Raw genomic sequence first — 10,429 nt, 5'->3', positions numbered from 1 at the left:
TTGTGGTGTCCTTGCCCTCTCTGGCTGCCTTAATCCTTCCTCCCTCTCTTCCTCAAGACCCTCCCAGCTCAGTCTATTGTATGACTGTGGTTCGCTGACTCTGTTTTCATCAGCTGCTGGCTAAAGCCTCTCAGAAGACAGTTATACTAGGCTCCTGTCTGTAAGCATAGTGGAGGATCATTAATAGTATCAGGGGGTGGCTGTTTTCAGTGGGGCAGCTCTCAAGTGGACCTGCTCATTGGCTGGCCATTCTCTCAGTCTTGTCTTATCTTTATCCCTACACTTCTCGTAGAGAGGAAAAATATTGGGTGGAAAGTTTTGTGAGTAGTTTGGTGTCTCCCTCTCTCCAATGGAAGTCACACCTTGCTACAATACGTGGTGGCTTCAGGCTCCATACCATTCTGCTGCTAGGAGTGTCAGCTAGGGTCACCCCCATAGACTTCCAGGAGCCTCCCCAGTCCCAGAAATACCCCTCCCACAGATTTACATTCTCTCTTCCAGTCTTCCCCTTCCCGAACTTGATCCCTATCCCAATTCCCATCCCTACTACCTCTTCAACCCAGTTTCTCCCATCATCTACTTCAGATGTCTGTTTTATTTCCCCTTCTGAGTAAGATTCAAGCGTCCTCCCCCTTGGGCCCTCCTTGTTACATAGTTCTTTTGGGTCAGTGGATTGTAGCATCATTATTATCCTCCTTTTTTATGGCTAATAAATTCACCTATATGTGAGTACATACAGTGCTTGTCATTCTGGGGCTGGGTTACTTCACTTGAGATAATATTTTCTAGTTCCATCCATTTGCCTGCAAAGTGTATGATGTCTTTGTTTTTAGTAGCTCAGTAGTATTTCATCATGTAAGTGTATCACATTTTCGTTATCCATTCCTTTATTGAGGGACATGGAGATTGTTTCCAGTTTTTGGCTATTGCAAATAAGGCTGCTATGAAGATAGCTGAGCAAGTGCCCTTGTATGGTGGAGCATCTTTTGGGTGTATGCCCACAAGTGGTATAGCTGGGTCTTGAGGTAGATTGATTCCCAGTTTTCTGAGAAACCTTCAGCTTGATTTCCAATGTGGTTGTATAAGTTCACACTCGCGCCAGCAGTGGAAGAGTGTTCCCCTTCTCCACATCCTCACCAGCATGTGCGAACATGTGAGTTTTTGAATCTGGTGTAAGATGGAATCTCTCTTTTGAGTCACATTTCCCTGATGACTAAGGGAATTGTACATTTCTTTATGTACTTCTCTGCCATTGGAAATTAGTTAATAATGTCAGGGGTTAGCTCTTTCCCATGGGGTGGGTCTCAGGTTGGTCCAGACATTGGATGGACATCCCCTCAATCTCTGTGCTATATTTATCCTTTCATGTCTTACAGGCAGGGTGAATTTTGGGTCAAAGTTTTTGTGGATGGGTTAGTGTTCCCTTCCCTCTACTAGGAGTCCAGTTTAGTTAGAGGCAGGCTTCTTCGGTGTCTATGAACCCTGCTACTAAGAGTCTGAGGGGCCTAACCTCTCATAGGTCTTCAGCTTGTCTCAGAGATGCACCCCCTCCCCCAGAGTGTCTCTTCACTTTTCAAGCCCCCTGTCCTCCTGCCCACTTTCCCCAATCTCATCTACACCCTCATTTCTCTCCACATTCATTCTTCAAGCCAGTTGCTCTCTTCAATCACTTCAGCTATCCTATTTCTCTTTCTCCCTTGGGTCCTCTTTGAACTTTTTCTTCTTTGGATCTGTGAATTATAGAATGGTTATACTGTACTATATGGCTAATATACACTTATAAGTGAGCATATACCATGTGTGTCTTTCTGGGTCTGGATTAGCTCCCTCAGGATGATCTTTTCTAGTTCCATCTATTTTCCTGCAAATTTCATGATTTCCTTGTTTTTAATAGCTGAGTAGTAGTCCATTTTATAAATAAACCACATTCTTTTTTATTAATTCTTTAGTTGAGGGACATCTGGGTAGTTTCCAGTTTCTGGCTATGACAAATAAAGTTGCAATGAACAAAGTTGAGCAAGTGTCCTTGTTGTACTGTGAAGGATCTTCTGGGTATACTCCCAGTTTTCTGAGAAAGCACCAGATTGACTTCCAAAGTGGTTGTACAAGGTTGCACTCCCACCAGCAATGAAAGGAGGGTTCTCCTTTACCCACATCTTTACTAGCATAAACAGTCACTTGAGTTTTTGATCCTGGCCATTCTGATGGGTGTAAGATGGAATCTGAGAGACGTTTTTGTTTGCATTTCTTTAGTGCTTCTCAGACATTTGAGATTCCTCTGTTGAGATGAAAGGAACAGGCTAGCTTTACAGGTTTCTTTATAAACTGTATACCCCATGTTAAACTAAATTCTCCCAGCACTTTTACAGAAGGTAGGAGGAGGAGCGGATAAATTGAGACAAGACCCATTGCAAAGGAATGTGAAAGGTTTCCTCCCTGCTGTGGAGGAGTGTCCAGATCTGCAGTACGAGTTAACGTTGCTTAGTAACCGGTCTAGACATCACAGTTCCTCAACCCAGATTGGGGCAGGACCAGATGGACTTGGTGCCTAAAATGAACCAATTATTTTAAAAGTCAACTACCCAATCCAGTGTCACCAACCTCACAACCTCTGCGATTCCTGTGCTCCTTCCTTTAAAAACCTCAGACTTCTGTCTCTCCTGCCTGTTCCTCCCTGTTTTTTGTTTGTTTGTTTGTTTGTTTGTTTGTTTGTTTTGGGGGGGAGGGGGCAGCCACATCGTATGATAGCTGAATTAAACCTCATGCTATTGCATCGATGACTGCTCTCCTGAGTCCTCTTCATCCCCCTCGGAAAGTTAGGGTCCCCTAAGGGACCCTATGGGGTCCTCCCCTTGGGCCTAACAGAGAATTCTCTGTTTACCTTCAGTACCCCAATTTTTAATTGAATTACTTGGTTTGTTGGTGTTTAATTTCTTGAGTTCTTTATATATTTTGGATATTATCTCTCTGTCAGATGATGTAGGGTTGGTGAAGATATTTTCCCCATCTGTAGGCTGCCGTTCTGTCCTACTGGCAATATTCTTTACCTTACAGAAGCTTTTCAGTTTCATGAGGTCCTATTCATTAATCATTGATTTTAGTGCCTGAGCTGTTGGAGTTCTGTTCAGGAAGTTATCACCAATTGGGAATCAAGTATTTAAATATATGTGTAGCATATTAAGCAATCTCTTAAATTATTTTTATTATATCTACTTTTGATTATTTTACAGCAAAAAAACCTTTTTTTTTTAGCAAAATATCTTTTAAGTTTACTTTCAACTTTTACTTGCTTTAGGCTTATCCTCTACAACATATACTGTACTGGCCATTAACTTGCATGTCTTAACTATCATTAGCAGTTTCCAATAAGTTAGTAACTTTTATAGAATTAGGATTTTATAATTATAAATTTATTCCTGTTATGTTTGAGCCTTAATATTTATCATACAGTCCACAGAGAGCCTGGGTGCATCATTTTTCTGATTTCTTTTTTCATCAATTGTTTTATTTTTTAATTTAATGGGGAAAATGTGACGGTTCTACTTTCGCTAAAAATGTGAATGATCAAACACAATACAGTAGCTGATTTCTCACAAACCATACATATTCAACTTAAAATGTACAGCTGGTATTATATTCAACTGTCAAGAGGGAGCAACTCTAAATCCATTACACAGCTAGTAAGCCAGGTAGAAGGAGCCATCCAGACTTTGCCCTTATGAACCCTTTCTGTGTGACAGTGAAATGGAAGATCTCTTCACAGATGATGTATTGCACACAGAAGTATTGATCAGAATCAGGTCTGTCTGTCGTGGTATGCAACTGTCTTTGAGGCATGTCATTGTCTGCCTTGGGTTTTCTACTGAGGATTTTGCATCCTGCTGCAATAATTAGCATGTTAAGGATATCATCCTTTGTATGATATTTGAGGTCCCTCCCCACACACACAAAAGAAGTATCATCCACCAAATAGCTTTGACAACAGCTGCTCTCTGTTAGGCCTGCTCCTCTGTGGGCCTCCAGGAACTTTCGCATTTCTTACTGTTGACATGCTTTGTTATGCAGACAGGCTTTCACCCAATCAAACTTTAGGAGCCAGCATCCATTGAGAATCCCAAGCATACACTTCAAAGAACTTTGAGCTTCATCATTAGTAACAATGACATGAATTACTTTCCTGTCAAACTCAGCACATTTTTTGGCCTTAAGAACCATCTCATATGTGCTGAGCATTTTCTGTTGTTCTGAAGCAAACTCACTGCTTATAAGCACTAGCAGCCCATTTTTACACTGCTCAGCATTTATGACCAAGCGTTAGCTAGTTGAGAATGATTCATTCTTCTCTGGTAGCAGCAATAATGACCTTATATTTTCACTGTCTGCATAATCCATGGGCAACACACCAAATATCCTATCAGCATTCCTGGACAGTAACACCTTGCCTCTATCTTCATGCACATTCTTGGCCAAATCGTAGTGTGGTAAGTAATTCTGATAGCCACTGGTGTTCAACAAAGCATTATGCTGGAGCAGCAATTCCACTACCTTCAGGTCCCTCTGACTGCAGCCTTCATGCACTGGTGTCTATCCAGATTGGTATTTACCTTTTGGGTTGTTTTCATTTTGCAAAAGATATTCAACAGAAAGCATTTTACTCTTAATAGAAGCAATATAAACAAAGTCTCTACTCTGTGATTTCTTTACCCCAGCTGTACTACCGGGTAACAGCTTCATTGTGGAAGGCTTGAAATCATTTGTCTGAGAGTTGAATTAATCAGCAGAGGCGAGAGAGTGCCTGGTGATAGGCTAAGAAAGTCAACTGATACATTACTGTTTCTCCTGCCTGTAAAATCAACTTAAAGTCAAACTGAAGGCAGTGAAGAACAGTCAACAAACAGTACATTTTTCACAAGAACTGTCTGCTTAATGAAATCTCTGATGGTTCTTGGACAGTTTCTCTCACATCTCTTAGAGGTAGGATAGAGAGGTATGCTGTGATCTTCATGATTTCCATTATGTTGTACTGAACAAAGCTCTTTTATGCAGACCTTCCTCTCAGGAGTTATTGTCAGTCTTGCTCAGGGTCAGGAGCTACTATATGCTCAGCCAATGGTAAGATACTTCAGCAGTCAAGCTTCCAGACATTCAGATTCTGCAATAGAGCTACTTGCTAATAAGTTTATTTCACCATTTACCCATGAACTCTGATAACTGACCATTGGCTACAGAAAGAGACAAAGCATTCTTTCAGTTCTACTTTGGAATCAAATCTACTATCTTTGGTTTCTGGACTTAAATTTCACTCCTGATTGATCTCAGCTGAAGATTTCTTCTACTGCTTCCCCCCACCCCAACTCAGATATTCTAGAAGCTGTTTTAGCCCTCTTAGACACAACTTCAAGAGGACTCGTGGTAACAAATTCATACATTGAGGCTTGGTGGGCTTTTTTCTTACTCTGAGAACTAAGCCATATTTGACCTGAATTCTTCTTCCTTTCTGCACCAAATAACTATGCCCTAAATTGTGCTTCTTTTGGATATGAAAGTTTACTGTCATGTAGCAAATTTTGAAGCTTACTATAAAGCTGGATCAGATCATGCTCTCCAGTTGTCTGTTTATCTTCACATCTAGGATCCAGGCTGGGATGGAGTACGCTGAACATCCTGACCCAATACAGTCGTTTATATAATTACTACAGAAGATGTGCTCATGTCTTCCTGCTCACACAGGCTCCTTCAGAGTGTTAGCACTGTGAGAGCAGCACAGCAGCTTCTTCAGGCAGATGAGTGCTTCACAGCTGTGGGCCTTGGGCCTGCCAGAAGCCAGCTCCAGGGTGAGGACTGAAGAAGGCTAGTTATCCAAGAGGAACCCGGACAGACATCCCTTCAGAGGCCAGGAGGTCAGGTTTGTTTGGCTACCACAGGATGCCCCACTGGTGTCATGATCCTTTTATACTTTTACAAAATATATATGACTCAATTTCTCCAAATAACTAGGGCATAACAAAGTTAGCAAAATCATAAATGGTTAAATATACATCTTTACGGAGTTTTTGTTAGTTTGAACATGCCTTAGGAATTTCTAAACCATAGTTATCAAGCATATTTGTTCATGAGTCCTATTTTCTATAAACAAGACTTATGGGTGTGTTCTTAATTGCTTAATTTACTCTTAGGACAAAAATCACCATACAAAATCCATCATTATCCAAAATAACTTAGAAGTCTGATGTTGTGTTCTTAGTCTATGGAAAATAAAATAAAACAAACCAGCTTGGAGGCTCAGTGTTGCCTCTTTAGTCTAATAAAAAAATTATTTTCCTAAATATGAGTTGAATCTAAGTTACATATATGGTATGCTGCAACAAACTGACATTATTTATAACTCTTTTGTTACAAGTTTAAAGGTAACTTTTACTGCTAGGGATTTAACAGATTATAATAATAATAATAATTACCCCAGTGAGTCTCACAAATCCTTAGAGAAAGTTCATATTTCAACAAAAACCTCAAGACATCAAACAAACCCCAGAAAAAGAGGTAGTATATTTAGAGAGTTAAACATTATATTTTGTTGTTAGTGACCTCTACTCAAAATAGTCTACCTCCTAGCTGTTCTCAAACTTATGTATCTATTTCTGGGATGTCGTTTTGTTGGCCTTTTCCCTGTCACAGAGTCAGGTCTGACTCAGGACAGAAACTTTGTAGGAATTTTCAAATGAACCTGCTTAGGTCTGAAGTGGACAGGCATAATCTCATCTCCAAAACCAGCTTTTCAGGAGAGTAGAACAGCAGGTAGAAATATTCAAATATTATCCATACCCACTAGATATTTGAATACCTATAAGAATCAGATGCAACCTTATATCATCTGAATCATATGATTCAGCTATCAGAGGGGAGGATGAGGGTGGAAAAAGATTTCCTAGAGAGATGCCCAGGAACTTGTGGGTTATAGTATACAGAAGCCCACCTTTTGGCCTCTGTTTACTCAGTAACAATCTTTCCATTTATTTGGCCAAAGTCCTTCTGTTTAGGACAGTGTCACCTACACTGTCATATGGGAAGGCTGCTTTGACCTAACAGGAACAGAAAGAGTAGGCGGCTAAGCTTCCCAGGTTTGGAGAGGGCAGAAGAATCACAGAAGACAGAGAAATGGTAAGAGAGGAAGAAGGAGGATGACACCATGGGTTAGTGTGGAGAAAACAAAACAAAGCAAAACAAAACAAAGCATGCAGGCAGAGAGGAAGGACTACAACAATGGTGTGAAAAGGCCCAGGTGATGAATACAAGCAAGTACCATGGGATTATGGATAGAACATGGATGGCATTAGATGATGGCTGGGAGACGGATGGTGAGGTGGTGAGGTTATTGAGATAGCGTAGGTGAAATATCTGCCTGGCCCAAGGTAAATAAGGCAATTATAAAATCAAACAGATATCTGTTTCTCCTTATTTGTGGTAGCGGGTTACATAATACTGCCGTCTATTATCTGTCCATTGGTGAGAGTGGGGTGTTGAAATCTCCCACTATTCATGTGTTGAGATCAATAGGTGATATAAACTTTAATAATATTTCTTCCTTTGATGAGAATGAAGTGTCCTTCCCATCTCCTTTCATTAATTTTGGTTTAAAGTCATTTTATTCTATATTAGAAAGGCTACTCCAGCTTGTTTCTTGGGTCCGTTTGCTTGGGAAACCTTTTTCCAGCCCTTTAGTCTGAAATAGTGTCTATCTTTATTGCTGAGGTATGTTTCTTGAATGCAGCAGAATGTTTGGGAATTCAAAACAACCCAGATGGCCCTCAACTAAAAAATGGATAAAGAAACTGTAGTACATTTACACAATAGAATACTACTCAATCATTAAAAACAAGGAAATCATGAAATGTGCAGGCAAATGGATAGAACCAGAAAAGATCCTGAGTGAGGTAACACAGACCCAGAAAGACATACACAGTATATACTCACTTATAAGTGGATTTTAGTCATATGGTACAGAATAGACATACTACAATGCACAGACCCCAAGAAGATAAGCCTGATGGGCATCTTAGGCTTTCATGTTGGCCCACTAGTTAGGGGAGTGAGGGATATCTCTTACACAGACTATGTTGCCTGCTTTTTGATCACTTTCCCCTGATGGAACTTTCCTACCAGGCCACAGGGAAGAAAGAAGAACTCAGTCCTCATGTGAATAGATGAACTGGGGTTTCTGGGTAGGGGGTTCCCCTATTCTGAGGAATAGGGGAGAGGGAATGCAAGAGGGTGGGTGGGACTGGGAGGAATGGCAGGAGAGGCCTGTAGCCGAGAAGTAAATTGAATTAATTAATAAAAAAGGAAAAAAAATCAGTCAAGAAGACATAGTATCAACTGCACAAGGGATGGCATCTACTCTTTATCCTGACTTTCTTATTTAGCAAAAAAATGCTAAAATGGTGACACTCTGACCCCAACTTAAACTTCCTTAATTTTAATACCTACAGGAAGATCTCAGAAAACTGCTTCCAGCAAATACTGCATCTGATTCTAAGAACTACAAACTTTGAAGAGCAATCATATCCTGATACTATTTGCAAAGGCAGAGGCCATGATTTTAAACTAGAATTCAAAACAAAGCTTATTTTTCAGTTGTTCTTTTTTCTTATTGTGTTATTTCATTTTTTTTACTTGTTATGGGTTTTCTTTTCTTTCTTCCTTCTTTCTTTTTTTTTGGGGGGGTGGAGTGGGGTGGGATGGGCAGGATCTGACATAGCACAGCTTGCTTCAAACTCACAGATAGCTGAAGTTGACCTGAACTGCTGATCCTACTGCAGTTACCTTTCAAATGTAAGAATCACTGGCATGGTATTGTATAGACTATTTTATTATTTTAAAATATTTTATACAGACCGTTTACATGGTATGGGCAGGCCTGTAAACACATCAAGGCTCAGGATAAGGAGATCACCCAAAGGCTTGTCAGCCATGTGGCCTGCCTGCAGCAGGAGTTACTGCAATGTGCAAGTGTTTGGTTGACAGATGCAGTATAAACAGAAGTGGAACAGTTTGAGCATTGTGGAGAGAGATAGAAACATGAGGGTGGATGGAGAGGAATAGCCTGCCGTGAGTAGCCAGCTTTGCTCCCTAAGACCATTCCAGCCCATGTTATTTCTGAGGGCCACATCTGGGGTGGGGATGCCCATGTCTGGCTCACATTGCTACTAGAGACCACTGGGACAACCCTGGTCTGAGAAGCCTCCTAATACCACTTAGATGTCCAAGGGCTGTGCAGAACAAGCCTCATCAGTCACTGGCTGCAACACTCTGGAGAGCTGACCCCACTTGTCACCAGCAGCAGCACTGGGGAGAGTAGGATATGTACCTCACTCAGGTAGTACGGTGGAGCTTGCCCTGGTGGTAGGGACACAAGCGAGCTCCTCCCTGAGAGTGAGAGCGAGAGAGAACTGGCCCCACCACTGGTCTGCAGTTAGGTGGAGGGAGCACAGAGGAGGTTCCCTCCCCCACCTCACCCTTGAGAGCTGGAGAGTTGGCCTTGCCCCTCACCAGCTGAAGCACTGGAAAGAGAGGGCCCTGCACTTTGCCTGGACAGCACAGTGGTGAAGGCCCTGATGGTGAAGGCATGGAGCAAGTCTGTCCTGAAGTGTGAGATCATGATAACTCTCCCATACCCTCTGAGGTTGCAATCACTTGGGAGAGAAGGCCCAAGCAACAAGGTGAAGCTGGCTCTGGAGGCATGGGTGTGCATGAGCCTGCCCTGGGGGCATGAGAGTGGGAGAGCTGACCTTGCCTCCTGCCGGTGGTGGCATTGAGTCGGCTAGTGTGGACAGTCCTGGAGAACTCATCCTGGTGGTGCAGATATAGGAGAACTGGTGAATTACCACCCAGGTCCATGTCCAGGGCTTTGAGTTGGCCCACCCCCAAATCTACATTATCTGTAAACTGTTGGAACAAGTGAAAGGGCCGTTTCTGCATCTCCAAAGCCACGGGATCTCTTTGACACAGGACAACAAAAGAATAACAGAATGGAGTACTGGTGAAGATTCAATATTGATGGTGTGGCAGAAGCCAGAGGCCTTGAACCAGACCAAACATATATTGCAGTAAACATTTGCAAGTGAAAATGTGTGGACAGAGAGGAGCAGTGTGGGACCCTACAGCTTCCATGATGAGATGTTTTCTATGCTTTGGTTTGGTTTGGTTTTTGTGGTTTTGTTTGGTGTGGGTTTTTTTTCCATTTTATTTTGGGGAGGTTGCAAGTGCAGAGGGCAGAAAGGAGGGATGGGAAGATGAGTGGGCCTGGGGTGCCTGCTGTGAAACTCACAAAGAATCAATAAAACCTTGAAAAACTACTGTATATATAATTCTCAAAAGCCAAACACAGACTTCAAATTATGAACTAATTGTGGAACATAATAGTTATCCTTTC

At 41.7% G+C, this 10,429-nt stretch overlaps 1 pseudogene; it reads right to left on the bottom strand.

The window, feature by feature from the left end:
* Positions 1 to 3,637: 3,637 nt before the first annotated feature.
* Positions 3,638 to 9,845, bottom strand: LOC110548365 (BRCA1-associated RING domain protein 1-like; annotated as a pseudogene).
* Between the last annotated feature and the right edge of the window lie 584 nt (positions 9,846 to 10,429).

This window comes from Meriones unguiculatus, chromosome 2 (genome assembly GCF_030254825.1).
Source record: "Meriones unguiculatus strain TT.TT164.6M chromosome 2, Bangor_MerUng_6.1, whole genome shotgun sequence".
Lineage (NCBI taxonomy): Eukaryota > Metazoa > Chordata > Mammalia > Rodentia > Muridae > Meriones > Meriones unguiculatus.
Note: the sequence above shows the minus strand (reverse complement) of the source record. Positions and strands in the feature narration are given on the sequence as shown.